We start from the raw sequence: 22,211 nt of genomic DNA on the forward strand, positions 1-22,211 counted from the left end.
CCCTTAGTTCTATTTGGCATTGTCAGAGAAATTGTTTTAAAGTATTGAAATTCGAGATGCCTGGGGATTAAGTAGAGGAGCTAATAATTTCAAGACTCAGTAGGATTCTGAAATTTCTGGCAGATGTTTTTTCTAAAAGATGTATTGTTTTAATTGGAGATTCTCATTATAACTGATTTTATAGCAGATTTTGCTCAGGACATTATAAATTTTTGAAGGATAACAAAATCTTTTATTTTCTTGGATGGAAAAAACCTCATTGAAATAATGAGGAATTGGATTCATCAGGTTACTTTGTTGTCAAGGTAACTTAAGTTTTTAAAAATAAAGAAAATAAGATATATCCTAAGTTTGAGTTTACTTTTATTATTAAAATTTTATCTCCCACATTGCTTAGGAATGCAATGTGCTTGTCTTCAATATAACATCTAATTCTGTGGTATTTCTGATAGATACTTTGATGAGATTCCTGTTTGCAGACAAGAAACCAGAAAAAAGAAAGAATATCTGCCTAGTTTTGACTAAAAATATCAAAGTAATTTTGGAGAAATATATATTTTTTAATACTTCTCGAAAATTGTAAGACTGTCCTAGGGTGTTGGTTCCTGAACAGATCATCCTTTAATTCGATATTAACCACCAAATTTTGTCTAGTGTGGAAAGGTGCAGTTTTCTCAAAATCTACATTCGTCTAGACTTCCTGGATGACTAATGGAACATCATGATAGATTATCAAAGCATGTTTGGTTAAGCTAACCTGAAGAATTACTTTTGGTGACATAAAGTTTTTATCGGTTCTTTAATACTTTTCATGGAAATTTTAACTTTCTTTCCTGAATTAACCGAAATGTCACCTTTTTATGAAGACGCATCTCAGGAAATATTCTGCACAATACCCAACACTAACCAAGCATTAAAAATATGTGCAACTTATGAAAATTTCTTAAATATCCAAAATTCTCAGGCTCAAATACGTAGTGGGAATTAACAATAGGTCAAACCCTGTGTTAAATTTCTAGGAGCACATTGATAAATAAATCAGCTCCTGCTCTCCTCAAGAAGCTTATCACTTAAAGAGGAAAAAGACAATTAAATAGGCCATTAAAACACAGTGTGTTTGGTGATATGGTAGTTGGGAGATGTTCAGAATTCTGTGGAAGCTAAGAGCACCTATTTCAACCTCAAGGAATCATGGAAGTTTTCCCAGAGGAGGCAAATTATAAGCTGAATTCTAAAATATAGTAATAAGGAAGACAAATGGTCATGGTGGAGGGGTGTTGAAAAAAGGAAGAGAGCTATTTGGTGATGAGCTCTCAAGGAAAAACTTTATTTCTGCCTGGGTTTAGATTTAATGTCAAAACTGTGCCCATAGACAGACAATTCTCCATGGGCCTCTCACATTCCTGTTTATCTTCTGAGCAGATGCATTGACTACCATTTTTCCAGATTCTCTTTTCAAGAATGTATGTGTACTGAGCAGCATTGCAAGATGGAGATGGTACCTTCAGGTTTGTTTATTGTCCACGGTAACAGTGTCTCTCTCTGGGGAAAAGTCAGGCAGATTTACTTCCCATTATAAAAAAGTTTAGGTCTCTAAGCTCAGGATTTCTCTTCTGTAGTGCAATCCACTAGATGTGTAAGCATCGCATGGCCCTTGTCATGTCGATCTGTGGGAAATGGAGCTCAAAGAATGGGCTTCAGTGCTGTTACTTTCACTTTTAACATCTCTGTGAGTAATAAGTCTATGAATCTGGCAGCCAATCTTGTTAGCCTGCAAATAGGCTAAATCTCAGGCCCTTCAAAGTCACAGTCTCAGACTCTTTAAAGTAGTTAGAAAATAATTTCATTTTATTATGCTCTTCAGAGATAGATGAAAAAAATAAGATTCTGTAACACTGCTAGTAGGTGAATATTTACCAATTCATTATCTGGTAATTCATTTTACTTTATTTAAATTGACAAAATTGTATTCATTTATCAGTACAACATGATGTTTTGAAATATATATACAGTGTGAAATGGCTAAATATACCCAATAAATATATGCATTACCTCACAAAGTTACTTTTGTGGTTAAAACGCTTTGTGAATGTTAATTCTAGATGTCAGCTTGATTCAATGGAGAAATGCTGAGAAACCTGGTAAAGCTATCTTTTTAGGTGTGTCTCTGAGGGTGTTTCCAGCAGAGGTAGTATGACAGCCTGAGTGGACTGGGTGGGAAAGACCCGCCCGCCATGTGGGCAGGAACCATCCAACCCGCTGTGGGCCTGGAGAGAACAAAAGACAGAGAAAAAAGGTGAAGCTTGCTCTCTGTCCACTGGAGCTGGGATACACTTTTCTCTCCTGTCCGTGGACATCAGAGCTAGAGGCTCCTCTGGTTTGGGTTCTGTGACTTATGCCAAGGACGCCATCAGCTTCTCTGGCTTTGAGGCCTTCGGACTTGGACTGAGCTACACTGACGGTGTTCAGTTTGCAGACAGCCTATCGTGGGACTTTTCATAACTGTGTGAGCTAATTCCCCTAATAAATCCCCTCTCATATATATATGCATAGTCTATTGATTCTGTCTCTGTGGAGAACCTTGACTAATACACACTTAAAATCTTAATATTTTTCAAGAAAACAGTATGTTATTAACTATAATCACCATGATATACAATAGATCTCTTGAACTTCTTATCTAATTGAAATTTTGTATTCTTTGACCAATATCTTTCCAACCCTCCCTCTGCATAAATACCCCTGCCCCTGGTAACCAAGATTCTACTCTCCACTTCTATGAGATCAACTTTTCTAGATTCCACATATGAATGAGATCATGTGTATTCGTCTTTCTATGCATGGCTTACTTTGCTTAACATAGTGTCTTCCAGGTTCACCCATGTTGCCATTAGAGGATTTCTTTCTTTTTATGGATGAATAGTACTCTATTGTGCGTATACACCACATTTCCTTTATCCGTTCATCCACTGGTAGACACTTAGGTTGATTCCTTATCTTGGCTATTGTGAATAGTGCTGGAATAAACATATCTACACAGTAGTGGGATTGCTGGATCATATGCTAGCTCTATTCAATTTTTGAGGAGCCTCCATACTATTTTCTATAATGGCTGTACTAATTTACATCCCCGCCAACAATGTACAAGGGTTACCTTTTCTCCACATCCTCACCAACACCTATTATATTTTGTCTTTTTGATAATACCCATTCTAACAAGTGTGAGATGTCATCTCATTGTGGATTTAATTTGCTTTTCCCTGATGTTTAGTGATGTTGCACATATTTTAAATACTTATTGGCCATTTGTATGTCTTCTTTTGCGAGACGTCTATATAGGTCTTTGGCCTATTTTTTAAATTAAGGTTTATTTGTTTTCTTGCTATGGAGATGTTTGAGTTACTTATATATTTTGGATATTAAACCCTTATCATGTGTATGGTTTGCAAATATTTTCTCCCATTCCGTAGACTATCTCTTCACTCTGTTGTTTGTTTCTTTGGCTGTTTGGAAGTTTCCTAGTTTGGTATAATCTCATTTGTCTATGCTTTTGTTGCCTGTGCTTTTGGAGTTAAATCCCAAATACTACCAATGTCATGGAGCTTTCCCCCTATGTTTTCTTCCAGCAGATTTACAGTTTTCAGTCTTATATTTAAGTCTTTAAGCCATTTTGAGATGATTTTGGTATATGTTGTGAGATAAGGGTCTAATTTCATTCTTCTGCTTGTGGATATCCAGATTTTTCAATACCGTTTATTGAAGTAACTGTCCTTGCTCCATTGTGTGTTGTCACCTTTGTTAAAAATCAGTTAGCTGTAAATATTTGTATTTATTTTGGGGCATCGTATTCTGTCTATTAGTCTATTGTCTGTTTTTATGCCAGTGCCATGGTGTTTTGGTTACTAAAGTTTAGTAGTATATTTTGAAGTCAGGAAGTATGATGCACTTGTAGTATAGTTTGAAACTTTGTAGTGTATTTCAAACTCAGGTAGTGTGATGCCTCCAGTTTTGTTCTTTTTACTCAAGATTGCTTTGGGCCTTTTGTGGCTTTGAACAAATTGCAGGATTGTTTTTTCTATTTCTGTGAAGAATGTCATTGGTATTTGGACAGGGATTGCATTGAATCTGTAGACTGCTTTGGGTAGTGTGGACATTTTAACAATATTAATTCTTCCAATCCATTAACACGGATATCTTTTCATTTATTTGTGTCTTCTTCAATTTCTTTTATCAGTGTTTTATAGTTTTCAATGTTGAGCTCTTTCATCTCGTGGGTTAAATTTACTTCTAAGTATTTTATTTCTTTTTTGTAGCTATTGTAAATGGGATTGTTTTCCTGATATCTTTTACAAATAGTTTACTGTTTGTGTATAGAAATACTACTAATTTTTGTATATTGATTTTGTACCCTGAAACCTTACTAAATTTTTTTCATTACTTCAAGCAGTTTTTTAGTAGAGTCTTGAGTAATTAGGGTTTTGTTTTATATGTGTGTGTGTGTGTGTGTGTGTGTGTGTGTGTATGTATATATACATATATATATATGATCATGTCATCTGCAGACAGGGATAATTTAACTTCTTTTCCAATTTGGATGCCTTTTATTTCTTTCTCTTGCCCAATTTCTGGCTAGGACTTCCAGTGCTACGTTGAACAGAAATGGCAAGAGTGGGCGTCCTTATCTTATTTCTGATCTAGAGGAAAAGCTTTCAACTTTTCCCCGTTGAGTACAATGTTAACTGTGGGTTTGTCACATATGACCTTTACTGTGTTGGGGTACATTTCTTCTATACCTAATATGTCAGAAGTTTTTAATCACAAAAGAATGTTGAATTTTGTCAAATGCTCTTTCTGCATCTTTTGAAAAGATTATATATTTTTTGTCTTTTATTCTGTTCATGTGGTATATAACATTTATAGATTTGCATATGTTGAATCACGTTTGTTGATCAAGTGGATAAATCCCACTTGATCATGGTGAATGATCTTTTTAATGTGCTGTTGAATTCAGTTTGCTAGTAATTTGTTCAGGATATTTGCATCTATGGTCATCAAGGATATTGACCTTTAATTATCTTTACTTATCTTTGCCTGGATTTGGTATCTGGGTAATGCTGGCCTTGTAAAATTAGTCTGAAAGTATTACCTCCTCTTCAATATTTTGGAAGAGCTTTAGAAGGATTAGAAGATTCTTATTACTTCTCTCTCTCTTTTTTTTTTTTTTTTTGCATTTGGCTACTTTAAGATTTTTTTTTTTAAATTTTATTTTGTCCATATACATTGTGGTTGATTATTGTTGCCCCTTACCAAAACCTCCCTCCCTCCTCCTTCTCCTCCCTCCCACCCAACAATGTCCTTTCTGTTTGCTTGTCGTATCAACTTCAAGTAATTATAGTTGTTATATCTTCCCCCCACCCCATTGTTTTTTTGTGTGTGTGTGTGTGATTTTATTTATTAAGTTTTAGCTCCCACCAATAAGTGAGAACATGTGGTATTTCTCTTTCTGTGCCTGACTTGTTTCACTTAATATAATTCTCTCAAGGTCCATCCATGTTGTTGCAAATGGCAGTATTTCATTCGTTTTTATAGCTGAATAGTATTCCATTGTGTAGATGTACCACATTTTCCGTATCCACTCATCTGATGATGGACATTTGGGCTGGTTCCAACTCTTGGCTATTGTAAAGAGTGTTGCGATGACCATTGGGGAACAGGTATACCTTCGACTTGATGATTTCCATTCCTCTGGGTATATTCCCAGCAGTGGGATAGCTGGGTCATATGGTAGATCTATCTGCAATTGTTTGAGGAACCTCCATAACATTTTCCATAGAGGCTGCACCATTTTGCAGTCCCACCAACAATGTATGAGAGTTCCTTTTTCTCCGCAACCTCACCAGCATTTATCGTTCAGAGTCTTTTGGATTTTAGCCATCCTAACTGGGGTTAGATGGTATCTCAATGTGGTTTTGATTTGCATTTCCCGGATGCTGAGTGATGTTAAGCACTTTTTCATATGTCTGTTAGCCATTTGTATATCTTCCTTAGAGAAATGCCTACTTAGCTCTTTTGCCCATTTTTTAATTGGGTTGCTTGTTTTCTTCTTGTACAGTTGTTTGAGTTCCTTATATATTCTGGATATTAATCCTTTGTCAGATATATATTTTGCAAATATTTTCTCCCACTCTATTGGTTGTCTTTTAACTCTTTTAATTGTTTCTTTTGCTGTGCAGAAGCTTTTTAGTTTGATATAATCCCATTTGTTTATTTTTCCTTTGGTTGCCCGTGCTTTTGGGGTCGTATTCATGAAGTCTGTGCCCAGTCCTATTTCCTGAAGTGTTTCTCCTATGTTTTCTTTAAGAAGTTTTATTGTTTCAGGGTGTATATTTAAATCCTTAATCCATTTTGAGTTGATTTTAGTATACGGCGAGAGGTATGGATCTAGTTTCATTCTCCTGCATATGGATATCCAGTTATCCCAGCACCATTTGCTGAAGAGGCAGTCCCTTCGCCACTGAATAGGCTTGGTGCCTTTGTCAAAGATCAGCTGACAGTAAGTGTGTGGGTTGATTTCTGGATTCTCTATTCTATTCCATTGGTCAGTGTGTCTTTTTTTATGCCAGTACCATACTGTTTTGGTTATTATAGCTTTGTAGTATAGCTTAAAGTCAGGTAGTGTTATGCCTCCAGCTTTATTTTTTTTGCTCAGCATTGCTTTGGCTATGCGTGGTCTTTTATTGTTCCATATAAATGTCTGGATAGTTTTTTCCATTTCTGAAAAAAATGTCTTTGGAATTTTGATGGGGATGGCATTGAATTTGTATATCACTTTGGGTAGTATGGACATTTTCACTATGTTGATTCTTCCAATCCAAGAGCATGGGATATCTTTCCATCTTCTTGTATCCTCTCTAATTTCTCTCAGCAGTGGTTTGTAGTTCTCATTATAGAGATTTTTCACCTCCTTGGTTAACTCAATTCCTAAGTATTTTATTTTTTTGGTGGCTATTGTAAATGGGCAGGCTTTCTTGATTTCTCTTTCTGCATGTTCACTATTGGAGAAAAGAAATGCTACTGATTTTTGTGTGTTGATTTTGTATCCTGCTACTGTGCTGAAATCATTTATCAATTCCAGCAGTTTTTTTGTAGAGGTTTTAGGCTGTTCGATATATAGGATCATGTCATCTGCAAACAGGGACAGTTTGACTTCATCTTTTCCAATCTGAATGCCCTTTATTTCCTTCTCTTCTCTGATTGCTCTGGCTAGTACTTCCAACACTATGTTGAATAGGAGTGGTGAGAGTGGGCATCCTTGTCTAGTTCCTATTCTTAAAGGAAAAGCTTTCAGCTTTTCCCCATTCAGGATGATATTGGCTGTGGGTTTGGCATATATGGCTTTAATTATGTTGAGATACTTTCCCTCTATACCTAACTTATAGAGGGTCTTTGTCATGAATGAGTGCTGAACTTTATCAAATGCTTTTTCAGCATCTATAGAGATGATCATATGGTTCTTGTGTTTGAGTTTATTAATATGGTGTATCACATTTATTGATTTGCATATGTTGAACCAACCTTGCATCCCTGGGATGAATCCCACTTGATCGTGATGAATAATTTTACGTATGTGTTGCTGTATTCTGTTTGCTAGTAATTTAGTGAGGATTTTTGCATCTATATTCATCAAGGATATTGGCCTGTAGTTTTCTTTTTTGGTTATATCTTTACCTGGTTTTGGTATCAGGATGATATTTGCTTCCTAGAATGAGTTTGGGAGATTTGCGTCCGTTTCAATCTTTTGGAATAGTTTGTAAAGAATCGGTGTCAATTCCTGTTTGAATGTTTGGTAAAATTCTGCTGTGAATCCATCTGGTCCTGGGCTTTTCTTTGTTGGGAGCCTTCTGATAACAGCTTCAATCTCCTTTATTGTTATTGGTCTGTTCAAATTTTCTACGTCTTCACGGTTCAGTTTTGGGAGCTTGTGTGTGTCCAGAAATTTATCCATTTCCTCCAGATTTTCAAATTTGTTGGCGTATAGTTGTTTATAGTAGTCTCGAATGATTCCTTGTATTTCAGATGAATCAGTTGTAATATCGCCTTTATCATTTCTAATTTTTGTTATTTGAGTCTTCTCTCTTCTTTTTTTTGTTAGCCATGCTAATGGTTTGTCAATTTTATTTATCTTTTCAAAAAACCAACTTTTTGATTCATTGATCTTTTGAATTGTTTTTTGGTTTTCAATTTCATTCAGTTCTGCTCTGATCTTAATGATTTCTTTCCGTCTGCTAACTTTAGGATTGGATTGTTCTTGTTTTTCTAGTTCTTTAAGGTGAAGTGTTAGGTTGTTCACTTGCCATCTTTCTATTCTTCTGAAGTGAGCGTTTAATGCAATAAATTTTCCCCTCAATACTGCTTTTGCAGTATCCCACAGGTTTTGGTATGATGTATCATTGTTTTCATTAGTTTCAAGAAATTTTTTGATTTCCTGCTTGATTTCTTCTTGTACCCATATGTCATTAAGTAGAATGCTGTTTAATTTCCATGTGTTTGTATAGTTTCCAGAGTTTTGTTTGTTATTAATTTCTAGTTTTAATCCATTGTGGTCTGAGAAGATACATGGGATAATTGCAATTTTTTTGAATTTATTGAGACTTGATTTGTGACCTAATATGTGATCTATCCTGGAGAATGATCCATGTGCTGCTGAGAAGAATGAATATTCTGAGGTTGTTGGGTGGAATGTTCTGTAGATATCTGCCAATTCCAATTGGTCTAGAGTATTGTTTAGATCTTGTGTTTTTCTACTGATTCTTTGCCTAGATGATCTGTCTAATATTGACAGTGGGGTGTTCAGGTCCCCTGCTATTATGGTATTAGTGTCTATTTCCTTCTTTAGGTCTAATAGAGTTTGTTTTATAAATCTGGCTGCTCCAACATTGGGTGCATACATATTTATGATTGTTATGTCTTCTTGATGGATCAGTCCTTTTATCATTAAGTAGTGTCCCTCATTGGTTACCATGAGTTTAAAAAAAAAATCTTATAATTATCACAGCTGATAATAACTTAACTTTGATTGCAAAACAAAAACAAAAATAAACTTCTGTGCTTTTACTCCACTCGCTCCCCACATTTTGAATTTTTGATGTCACAATTTACATCTTTTTTTATTATGTATCCCTTAGCAAATTATTGTAGCTATTATTATTTTTAATAGTTTTGTATTTTAACCTTTGTAAGAAAGACATAAGTAATTTACACACAAATATTACATTAATAGAGTATTCTGAATTTGAGTGTGTATTTACTCTTACCAGTGAGTTTTTTACTTTGAGATGTTTTGTGTTACTTATTAGTATCCTTTTCTTTCAGTATGAAGAACTCCCTTTAGCATTTCTTGTAAAACAGGTCTGGTGGTGATAAACTCCTTCAACTTCTGTTTGTCAGGGAAAATCCTTCTCTTTTTCTCATTTTTGAAGGACAGCTTTTCTGGGTTTAGTTTTCTTTGTCCATAGTTTGCTTTTCTTTTTATTTCAGCACTGTGGATATATCATCCCACTCTCTGCTGGCCTGTAAGATTTCTGCTGAGAACTCTGCTGCTAGTCATATTAGAATTCTCTTATTTGTTATTTCTTCTTTAATTTTGCTGATTTCAGGATGGTCTCTTTGTCTTCATTTTTGACAGTTTCATTATATATGTCTTAGGGTAGTCTTGTTTGGATTGAACCTAATTAGAGATCTTTGACCTTTCTGTACCTGGGTATTTATATCTTTCTCCTGGTTTGTAACGTTTTCTTCTATTATTTCTTTAAATAAACTTTCTACCTCTTTATCATTCTCTTTTCCTTCTTGAACTCCTATGACTTGAACCTTTGCTCTTTGGATGTTGTTCCATAAATGCCATAAGCTTTCTTTATTCCTTTTTATTCTTTTCTCTTTTTTTTTTTTGTCTTTTTTTTTTGTGACTGGCCACACCGCGCTCAGCCAGTGAACACACCGGCCATCCTTATATAGGATCCGAACCTGCTGCGGGAGCACTGCCACGCTCCCAGCGCCACACTCTCCCGAGTGTGCCATGGGGTCAGCCCTTCTTTTCTCTTTTTTATCCTTTGATTGTATGTTTTTAAATAGCCTGTCTTTGAGTTCACAAATTCTTTCTTCTGCTTGATTTAGTCTGCTGTTGATGCCCTTTATTGCTTTTTCATTTCATTTATTGTGTTTTTCAGCTCCAGAATTTGTTTGATTTTTTTGTTTGTTTGTTTTTGGCCAATTTTAATCTTTTTGTTAAAGTTCTCAGTTTGGTCATTTATTGTTTTCCTCATTTCATTTGAATTTGTTTTCTGTATTTTCTGAAAGTTCAATTGTGCTTCCTTAAAACTGTTATTTTGAATTCTTTGTCAGGCAGTTCTTTTGTCTACAATTTTGTCCCTTTTATGATGTAATGTTTCCCTGATCTTTGTGGCTTTGTTGGTGTCATCATATTTGAAGAAGTTGGTACTTATTCCAGTATTTCAGAATGGATTAGCCTGGGAAAGTCCTTCAATAATCAGCCCATCCAGAATTCTGGGTAGGCCATTTGGCATGGTCCATAGGTGGGGGTTTGTTGCTGAAATCCTTGGGCTGGCTGGATGCCAGTCCTAAAGCTTGGATCCACTTGGGTTGACCTGCTGATTGTGTCTGCTGTGGTAAGCCTCCAGCCTGTATCCCTGGGGGCTGGCCTGAAGCTCATGTCCATTGGGGCTGTTGCAGCGTTGGGGCAGGCCTAAAGCGTAGTGCCAAAGGGTCAGGTCTGCTGCTCAGGGCTGTCAGGAGCCCAAGGAGGCTGAAACTGACCTGGCAGTGGTGGGTGTAGACCCAAGATTGAATTTGTGTATAGGCTTGAAGCCTGTGGCTATGGATTTCAGTCTGGCACTGGGGTGCATTTGGAGGCTCAGTCCAAGAGTACTTACCCACAGTCTGAGGCCATGAAACTACCCAGTTCTGGGTTTTACTGTGTGGTATTGAGGTTTAAGACAAAGTCCTTTGCTCACTTGCTCTCTTTTCCCCAAGAAAAAGGCATTTCTCTTTGCATTGTGCTGCCTGGGGTTGGGGGAAGGGTGACTTGGATAATGTAAAACTGTCCTTTCAACCCTCTTCAATGTATCCTTTCTTATTTCTGTGCTGTACGCATGTGAAGGTTAATTCTAGGTGTCAGCTTTCTTCGATGAAGGAATGCTGAGAAATCTGGTAAAGCTATCTTTTTAGGTGTGCCCATGAGGGTGTTTCCAGCAGAGATTAGTAGAGAGTCCAGTGGACTGGGTGGGAAAGACCTGCCCTCAGTGTGGGTGGGAACCATCCAATCCACTGGGGGCCTGGAGATCGATGGAGGAAAAAGATGAAGCTCTTTCTATCTGCTGGAGCTGGGATCCACTCTCCTCCCCTTTCTGTGGACATCAGAACTCAAGACTCTTCAGTTTTGGGTTCCAGAACTTACACCAAGGACACCCCTGATTTTGAGGCCTTTTGATTTAGACTGAGCCATGCCACTGACATCCAGTTTGCAGATGGCCTGTCATGGGACTTTTCTTCACAGTCACATGAGCTAATTCCCCTAATAAATCCCCCAAGATATATTTATAACATATCCTATTGATTCTGTCTCTCTGAAGAACCCTGACTAATACAACCCAGGTATTATGATCTCTCATATGGTTTCCTTAACACTTTTAAAGGTACTTTTATATGCAGATAATTGTTTAAATTGCTATTTCTGTGAGGGGATAATTAATGGTGAGTTGTATTTCACTATCTTGTCAGCAGTCTCATTTGTTATGTGATGATTATGGTGGCTGGAATCTAATAATTTTAGGTAAACAAATGTTCTTAGGAAAAAACCCTACTCCTGTGTATTTAAAGTTTCATAAATATGTGCTTTGTTATAACATTATTTTTTTTTTTTACAGAATGGAATGTTTATGGAAAAAGCGATAGGAATTGTTTAAAATAAATGGGGGCTATTACTACTGTAATAAAAACAAATTTATTTTTGCTCTGATGCTTTTTAGATAAATTGTCAGAAATATTGCTCATAAAGGGTCGGGACAGAAATGGGAATTGTCGTGAAAAATATGACTAAAAGGCATCATTCATCTGCTCATATTTATTGTTCACTTTTTATGTGCCAGGCACAGTTCTAGATATGGGGGATACACAAGTCACCAAACAGACAAAGTCCTTGCTTTCATGGAGCTATGTTCTCATAAAAAGAGAAAGATAATAAATAAGTAGGTGGATAGTTCTATAATATATTTAGTGGTGAGGAATGCTATCAATAAAAAATAAATCATGTTCAGTATATAGACTGACAGCAAGAAAAGTGCAGTTTTTTTTATAGAGTAGTCAGACAGGGCCTCTCCCACAAGTAGCATTAGGGCAGAGACCTGAAGAATGGGAGGGAGCAAACTTTGCAGCACTCTGGGGAAGAATATTCCAGGCTGAGGCAAGAGCAACTGTAGGCCCCTAAAGCAGGAGCTTGCCTGGTGTTTGATGAGAGACTAGGAGGCCAGTAAAACCACGGGACAGTGAGCAAAAGAATTGTAAGAGAATGTGGTTAGAGAGTAGTAGAACATCAAGTCCGAAAAAGCCTCTGGACTTTGAATTTCACCGTGAGTTACCAGCTATATGGTCCTGAGAAAATTCATCAAAGACACACTAATATAATGAGATCAGTCATAAACTTGGAGATTTTTGTAACACGTAAGTGTCACCTCTCCCATGGTGATGGAGACACAAAGGATTATTCAAAGCCCATTTCTTCTGAGCAGTGAGAAGCCCAGAAGGGGTTAATTTCCAGGAACCCTCAAGAGAGAGGCATTCCTCCTAGAAAAATTAACACCGAACTCCAAACTCTGGTCTTCTCTCCATATTTATTCTTCAGGCAGGAAAGTTACAGAAAAGGAACATAGGTGGTTACAAAAGAACAGTAAGATAATTGTCATAGCAACAATCATTAGGTTTAGCTGCACCAAAGGACATCTGCTCTTGAAGCCAGTGATCGTGCTGTGTTACAATTTTTTATCTGCAACAGAGACTTTAGCCTGGGGAAAGTTTTTTTGTCTTTCGCAAACTTATCATTTCTATGTGTAATTTTTAAAAGTTAGGCTATACCTGAAATTACAGGGCTTTGGAAGTGAGGCCCTGTGAAATACATTTGCTTTATTAATGTTAGTACACTCCACACATGAAACTGTCAAAAATTAGGATTTCAAAGTGTTTAAAGATTACTTAAAATTTAAATAGAGAAAAGAGACAATTCAATAGAGGAATAGACAAAAAGTGTGAACAGGCATTTTGGAGGAAACAGAAGCATCTAATAAACAGGAAGAGATCCTCAACTTCATTAATAATCATGGATACAAATTAAAACTATGATCTGATTACATTTTCATTCATCAAATCTGCAAAAATTAAAACTTATATAATAGCAAGTCATGACAAAGATATGGAATAATCTCAACACTTTTGTATTACAGGCAAGACTGCTGTCACAGTGGCAAAATTATTTGGCATTATTTAATACAACTGGAAATGAGGATTCTCTAGGAACCAGCAGTTCCACCCTAGATAAAATCTTGCACAAATGCTAAAGGAAACAAATACAAGAATGTTCACTGCATCATTGTTTTAGACAAGGGAAAAAAATCAAAAGAACCTCAATGTCCATCAAGACATATAAGAAAAATGTATATACAAATAAATAGTAAACCTTAGTGAACTATGATACATACATTTTAATGGGTGAATCTGAAGAACACAATTGCAAATATAATAAACAGATAAGACGTGTATTAGTCTGCTTCTGTTTTTATAACAGAAATACCTAAAACTGGGTAGTTTGTAAAGAAACAATATTTATTGCTTACAGTAAATATTGAACTTCAGAGAACACAGCTGCCTTTTCTTGGTGGTAACTCTACAGTGATGCAGGGTATCACATGGTGAAATGGCAGAAACAAAGAGAGAGACTCTCATGTATTCTCCTGTGACCACCATTAAATCGTTAATGGATTAATCCATCTACTTGGGCATGATGCTCACAATCTAATCACTTCTTCAAGGCCCCACCTTTCAATTATCATGGTAGGATTTCCTTCCTCTCAACACTGTCACAGTGGGAGTTCCTAATACATGGACTTTGGAGGATGCAATTCAATCCACCGTACCATAGAAGAATAAAAATGGTCTAATATCATTTAAACTTTTTTGTTAAAACATATAAAAATTTTAAATGTGTTATTCAGTGATGCACACATTTATGTTAAAATTTAAAAAATTATAAAAATATCATAATTTTAATGGCTACCCTGATTGGGGCTAGGAAGTAAGGCATGATGGGGTGGGGGCACTTCAAGAAAGGACTTAGAAAACATTTGCAATGTTCTATTTCTTAAAATTCATGGTGAGTACAGGAGGTTTTATTGCTCTTTATATATGCATATTTACTTTATACATTCTTCTGTATGTTTGAAATATTTCGAAAGGGAAAATAGTAAAGAGCAAAGGGAAAAAGAGTATGTGGAGACTCTGAGTATAGGCTTGAGGAATTTTCCTCTAAAGTGAAACAGAAATGTAGCTGGAGAGACTGGTGGCTAGTAGTGTGTTTGGAAGAGTTTTTAATAATGTGGAGTATCTTGGCTCATGTCAAAGACTGCCTTAAAGTTCCTTTAAGCTTGACTAAACTTTAGACAGGTTTCCTCCTGACTGTTGGACCCTGACCTCCCTTTTTCTAGAATATTTACTTTAGAAAATTTGTGAATGTAAATTGTTTCTCTGCTCCTTTGAGATGCAAATATTTTTAAAAGTTTTTCCAGTTTCACAACCCAGGAATGTCTTTTACAAGGATCCAGGGGACATCCCTTTGAAATCATCAAGGAAGATAGCACTTCTATCTCCCGGTCTTTATGGGAGGGTAGGAGCTAACTTCAATGGGTTCTTTGCTCCAAGTTTCTTATAAAGTTAGAAGAAAATTTATTTTCCTTTGGCTAAACCCAATTAGCAAACATAAGTGGCTTACAATCCTCATACCCCAGCTCTTAAAAACTCTACCACCCTTTGTTTCAGGGCGTTGAGTTCAGAATGTCTCTCTCCCCTGTTGCAATTATACTGAATAAATTCTTTCTTACCTGTTTAACTTTCTCTGGTGCAATTTTTTTGCTTTCATACTCATTTATATGCTGATGGGAAAGTTGCATTGGAGAAAAATATATTGATGAAGCAGGAAAAAAGGAGACAATTGCAGGTGTAAAGTTTTTGATTCCATGACATAAGATGAGCTCCCTGCTCATCTTCCATCTATGTGGAAGGGTTAGGCTGGGAAGAGCATGAAGAAAGTCTGCTCTAATAAAACAGAAAGCCGAAAAAAACAGAATATTTGAGTACATATTCAGGTAGACTGATAGATTTGGTGGCAAGACACTATGGAAGTTATATTTTGATTGGTCCTGGTGTTTTTTATTAAAGTAAAGTAAGCAGGCCATCCTTAACAAAAGAGAGGAGAGGAGTAGGTTTTGGAAGTTTTAGAATTAAGGAGAACAATGTCATTGGAGAATGGGAGACTGATGGCCAAAGAAATAGAGTAGGATATGTTGAATTCTGCAAAATATCACCAGACAACCTGTTAATAAAGAAAAGGTAATTTAATTAGAACTTTCTCCAGTGAGCAAGCACACCACCTTGATAGAGTCTTGGCAAGTGTCTCAGAAAGGAGAGATCAGAAGTGGAATATTTATACTTCTTCATTGTGAAAGCTGAAGTTGTTGAAGGTGGGTCTTTGGTCTTGAAAGATGGGGAGCTAATTGTGTTTAGACAAAGCTGATGATATAATAGTTTAGGATTGGTTGAAATAGAGAAGTAAAGGTCATGAAGCCAGTCTTGATAAATAAGCTATGGTTGATAACCAAGCTGTTCTCTCAGGTGAGCAGTATATTGCTTCTAATAAATTAATGTGTGGGAATTTCCAGAAGCAAACAGTGATGTTATTTATTGGTTTACAGCTTTATTTTTTCTTGGCAAAATTTCCTGAAACAAACAACCAAGTCATGTTGACATAGATGATCTAGAGTGTTATCTAAGTCATAGTGACACAAATGTTTTCAATTCTCCATCCCTGCTTGTTTTGATTCTTCAGACCAGGTTGGGGGATAGGCCATTATAATTTTGAGAAATGATCAGTTCAGATCTATATTACTCTTTGGAAAATCAAGTTGCTCCTGGCAGTCATTTCAACTGCTACATATGTCAGGTTTTCTTGTTCTTATTTTGTCAGATGATCTTTTTTTTTTGGATCACTTAACCTTATGGTGGCTGTTCAACAGCATTTGTGGCACTGGAGATCATACACTTGAACCGTGCCACTTAGACAAATACTAGGAGAGTAATTATAATCAGAGTTTGTAGCCTATTTTTAACTTAAATCTAACAGTGCCTAAATTAAATCAAGAGAACAGATTCTGTTCACGATCTGAAAGGACTGCAGACCAGATATGGAGGCCAAATCAGTTAATTTCATGATTTCTTCATTTGTTTTTTTAGATGTTTTTAGTAGAATTAAACATCTCATAAACGTCTGTAGAGATGTTGGTATAACAATTACTCCTTTAAAATGGGACATGGGGCCGAGCCCGTGGCGCACTCGGTAGAGTGCTGCGCTGGGAGCGCGGCGACGCTCCCGCCGCGGGTTCGGATCCTATATAGGAATGACCAGTGCACTCACTGGCTGAGTGCCGGTCACGAAAAAATGACAAAAATAAATAAATAAATAAATAAATAAAAAATAAATAAAAAAATAAAATGGGACATGTATCACCTCAATGGGTCAATATTCTGTCTTCAGATGCTCTATTTTAAATCAACATGTTTCAATGTCATGAACTTGTGATAGCATACTTATGTCCTTAGCAAGACTGTTTAGCTCCTCTGTCAATCATCGAACCATTGTAGGTAGGAGCTTCCTTACATTCTGTGTCTTTAGGTATGATATGAGAAGTCCTGAGAACAGAAGAAAGCTGTGTAGAATTTTCAATCTGTGAGTAAAGTTTTGAAATTCAAATTGAAGCCGTTTTTATTCCTCTTGAATAAGCTGTAAAGTAAGGTCTTTTTAAAAGAAAAAGAAATAAAATCTGTATGATATTAGAGACTGTCCTGAAGATGGACATCAGTTTACTGAGAAAACAAGATCCTGTCTAGTTGGGTGGTAATAAAAAATAGGCTTCCCCCGACCCACAAGTGTAATAATAGTCATTTAGTCTTACCCAATAATGTGATCTTGAATAAAATATCCCTACAAATATCTCAATTTCACTGTGTAATTTAATTCCTGTTCAGAAGTAGTTAAGAGCAAGACAGGAGACTATAAAGTGGAGATACTATTAGATTAATGGTAAGATCTGATAGGGAATCAAAATCTTAACTTACATAGTAAGCCTTCTTTGTAAGGTCTGTGCATGCAAGACAGGTGAAATATAAGCCATACGCTTCCTGTTTTTGTTTTGTTTTGTTTTGTTTGTTTGTTGGTTTTGTGATCTGAGGCTTAAGTCTTTGAAAGTTTGATTATGGAGTCTATTTGTTACAAATGAATCTTGGCTGCTGTTTGGTGGAAGGAGAAACCTTTCATTGTAGGTATTTTATGATGGGGGATTTTACATTTTTGGTTACCTGAACTATTATGCTATCTGCCATATAAAAGTTATGTCATGTTTGAGTCTAATCACTGGTGAAAACGCATGTGTTTTTATTTAATGGGTAAATGTGTCCCCTAAAGTTCATGATTGGAACTTAATCCTCACCATAACAGTTAAGAGGGTGGAAAATTCTATTATGGTGATTGAAAGGTGGAGCCTTGAATAGGTGATTAGATTGTGAGGACTATGCCCTTGTGAATAGATTGATCCAGTCATGAAATAATGGGTGTGGTTCTGATGGCTTTAAAAGAGTGCAACTGAGAAGCTTAGCTCTTTCTTGCTTAGCCATTTGACCATGCTATACCCTGCTTAGCTGTGAAGAGTCACCACCCACAAACAAGGCCCTCACCAGATGTGTTCCCTGGACTTTGGACTTCCCAGCCTCTGAAATTGTAAGGAAGAAATTTATTTATGCAGTTTCAGGTATTAAGTTATAAGCAACAGAAACAGACTAGTACAAAAGGATTAATATTTAAGGGAACTGGTTGTCACTCAGAGGTAAGTGTGTACAAACCAGTCAGTTTGTTTGTACATTTTGTCTAAGTCATGAAACGTTTGCAGCCAGGGATTAGACCCATATTAAGGAGTAATTATGAGTGCAGAAAGCAATATTAAGTGTGAACTTTTGTAATTACTACATTTAAGAAAAAACAAGTGTTTGTTAAAAATCCAAGACTTTAATCCAGCAAGGAGAAAAACAATCAGCTAGAAAAATAATGAACAAAGGCATGCATGATGTCTGTAGCCCCAGTGAGCTAGATCTCATTCTGTAGGTTGGGTGGATGCTGTCTGTATCATACAGTTATCTTCTTGATTTGAAGCTCTTGATAAATATGTCTCCTAATGATGACTACTCTTAAGAACCTTTATTTTAAATCTCTCAATGGAATGACGGTCCAAGTGTTGATCTGTGAAACTTTATGTTTCTTTAGCCAGGATACATAAATCCCAGGATTTACACCATGGATTTAGACTGCTGTGTCAGTGGCTAGAAGTACCTGACACAGTTGTTTCCACCATTGTTCCAAGACATTTTTCATCTTATTTCTTTTTTAGAAGATAAAATCTCTGGGTTTTTTCATGTAGAATTTGTTTAGGAGGTTGTAATGGGAAGGCAGTTTGTACACGTTGGTGATAAGACTAAATATATTGCATGAGTTCTTTGAAATACTTTGCCATGTCTCAATGCCTGATTGAAGTAAGTTAGAGTCCAAAATTAGGGGAGAAACTCCCAACCTCATATGGTGACATGTGATGATTTTATAGGGTGACAGTTGATGGGTCTCAGGGACTGAGAATCTCATGGTCATGAGGACATTCTTAGCCAAACAATGACAGATAATTTTGCTCATTTGAATTTAAATATGATATTGCCTCTTTCTACTCTTCTGAGGATTGAGGATGATCTGGACAATAAAATTTCTAATTACATGGCAAGGATATTAAAGTTTCATAATAGTCCTAGGAAAATAAGTACTTTATTGGTGGAGAGATAGGTTGGAATTCCCTATGCTGGGGTCATAAAATTAGGTAAATTTTTGCTACTGTCTGAGATATCACTTTTTGACAAGGCACAGCTTCAATTCATCCCAAGAATAATCATTGATCTGCTCATGTTAAAAACTCATAGCATGTGTGAAATTTATTGGATGTGTTCAGAGGGGCCAGGAGGCTTGAGTTCTTAATGATGTCTTACTCTTACAGTTTATCATGGTTACACTGGTGACAGATAAGACAAGCACCAGAGATACACTCAGAAATGTTAATAAAATTCTCCACCCCACCCCCTAACCAAGCACTGACTCAGTACAAAAACCAATATGTCTTTGATGTTGTGGAGAATTCCGTATACAATTCGTGCAAGGTGCTACTTAAAGGTCTTGGAACCACCAACGGGTCATCTTGAAATCTCTAAAGCATATCCTCATAACATTTTGAATACAGATTTCTCTCAATAACTCTTAAGCATATGGTATATATCTATATTTTTTCCTTTTTTTTGTTTGGTGAGACATTTTTTTATTTTGGAATAAACTGTATCAGAGTAAGGCCAAAAACAAAAACAAAATACATGTATAATGAAACTTGTAGTCTGATTGTCTCTTTCTGAAAAAAAGTTAATGAAGAGTATGTAAACTATACAAAATATTTGTCAACATATATCATCCATCACGGGGGCCATGGTATATCTCTGACTGCATGAAAACTAGAAAACTTAAATATGCTATGAAACATAAATCATCACCTGCTTCAAACTTTATTAGACACTCGAAGGTGTTGAAAGCACATTTAGATTGAAAAATTGTTCTGTTAAATTAATTTTGCTGACTTTTAATCCCAAGTTTTCTTTTTCATGCTCAAAAAGTAAAAATTAGATGTTAATGCATTGGATCAATTAGCAGAAGAGTTTTGCAGACAGTTAGATGATGCCAGTTTCACATAAACATCATTTTGTGCTTAAAATAGAAAATTAAATTAGTTTTCATAATAAACTGCTTAAAAAATCACTTAATGGAATCACAGTAAATCTTTTGGAAGCTCATTCTGTCAAAGTTGATGTGTTCAACATTATTATATTGCTATTATAAGTTTAGTTTAAAAGTTCAAAACTAAATTTAAAATAGTTTCGCAGTGATAATGTAACTAAAATCTTTTGGGTAGAGTACTGTGTTGTCATAAAAAGACTGCTATAACCAAATTAAAAGACCTACAAAGTGGAAATGTGCTTAAAATTTGTTTTTGTACACATTAATTTGTCACAATTGGATGAATATTTTGTGTGTATACACACTAGAGTAACAATTACAAAATGTGGCAAAATTGGTGACTGAAGATAAACTAAATACTTCAGCATGTCAACGAGTACTTTCTCTCTTTACTGTCCAGTGTTGTTCAGACTTTAGAAATGTTTGAGTCTTTGAAGAGCTACTGTGTCATTCAAGCTAAGTATCATACCATCATATCAAAGTTTTAAATAAGTGACTTCCCTAAATCTTGTTTGCCTTTTTCTGAAAAATCAATAAGAAATCTTTAATCAAATATTCAATGAATAGAATGCCAGGAGTTTCCATCTTTCAAAACTTTTGGAGAATTGCAATTATTGGAAAGAAAGTTTACAAGCAGAAAGACTTGGAAATTCATCAGTACTAGAGCAAAGGAATAAGTGAACAAGTTACATGGTAGGAGTACAAACAGTATATAAGATTTAGTTTGAAATTCTAGAGTTACTTTTGAAAGCAGTTGATTTTGATGAAATTCCCGTTTTTCACTGACTAATTTAGATTCTGTACAAGAATGGAATAAGCTTGAGAAAGGCTATAATTTTGCAAGATCTAAATTCGGCAAAACATGTGAAATAATTATAAATAGAAATGGCTTACTTGATAAGTTTTTCATGTGAAATATTTGTCAAAGATAAATTTTCTGACTGCAGGTAAAAAAAAGATGTGAATGTAAAAATATTGGTGATGAAATATTTACTCATTAAAATACAAAATATCACAACTGAGAATATCCTCTATTTAGCAGAATTTGCCTTGAGCTTATCAGTTACTCAAGCCCTGTAGAGAGAATATTTTTTTTTAATGAAAAGTATTACGATTACAGAAAAGATTCTATTGACTATATCAATAATTCAAATTTATTCCCACTGCATTTAGTTTTGAAGAAGATTTCAGACAATTTTATGAAAAAATTAAACAAGACAATTAAAAATACTGTATTTAGAAAAATGCCAGTGAAATGGTTTTGGCATGGATACAACTAAGAAACTGACGTGTATATATACTGATAATATTTACTCTGCTTGTGCTATTTTTTAATATTCTGACAATCAAGATAAGGTAGCTTTCCTCTTTTTTGTACACTTATATATGTTATCTTTACTTTCAAAATACAATTTTATTTTTGAAAGTAGTTTTAAAATAGAATATTTTATTGTCCATCAGTATAATAAAACAACATTTTTAGCAAATAAACATTATTTCAAATATTTATACTAGTTTAACTATTTTAGATATCTGTAAAGTAGTCCCTCTTATCCCTGTTTTTTCTCTCTGTGGTTTCAGTTATCCAAGGTGCAATACAATAAGATACAGCCCTCCCTCAGAGTCCATGGGGGAATGGTTTCAGGAGCCCTTTGCAGATACCAAAATCTTGGATGCTCAAGTCCCATATATAAAATGGGGTAGTATTTGCATATAACTTACATAACAACCTCTCGTATATGTTAAATCTCCTCTAGATTACGTATAATATCTACAACAATGTAAATGCTATGTAAATTGTTGTTATGCTGTTTTTTAAAATTTGTATTATTTCTTATTTTTATTTTTCAAACATTTTTGATCTATGGATTTGGAACCTGTGGATATGAGAGGCTACTTTGAGAGAAAAACAGAGGGAGAGAGAGAGAAATGGGGGTGGGGGGGATATATTCAAATAAGTTTTTTAAAAATTAAATTTACTTTTTCTTAATTGACACAAAACAGTTGC

Source organism: Cynocephalus volans, chromosome 12, assembly GCF_027409185.1.
Source record: "Cynocephalus volans isolate mCynVol1 chromosome 12, mCynVol1.pri, whole genome shotgun sequence".
NCBI classification, from domain to species: Eukaryota; Metazoa; Chordata; class Mammalia; order Dermoptera; family Cynocephalidae; genus Cynocephalus; species Cynocephalus volans.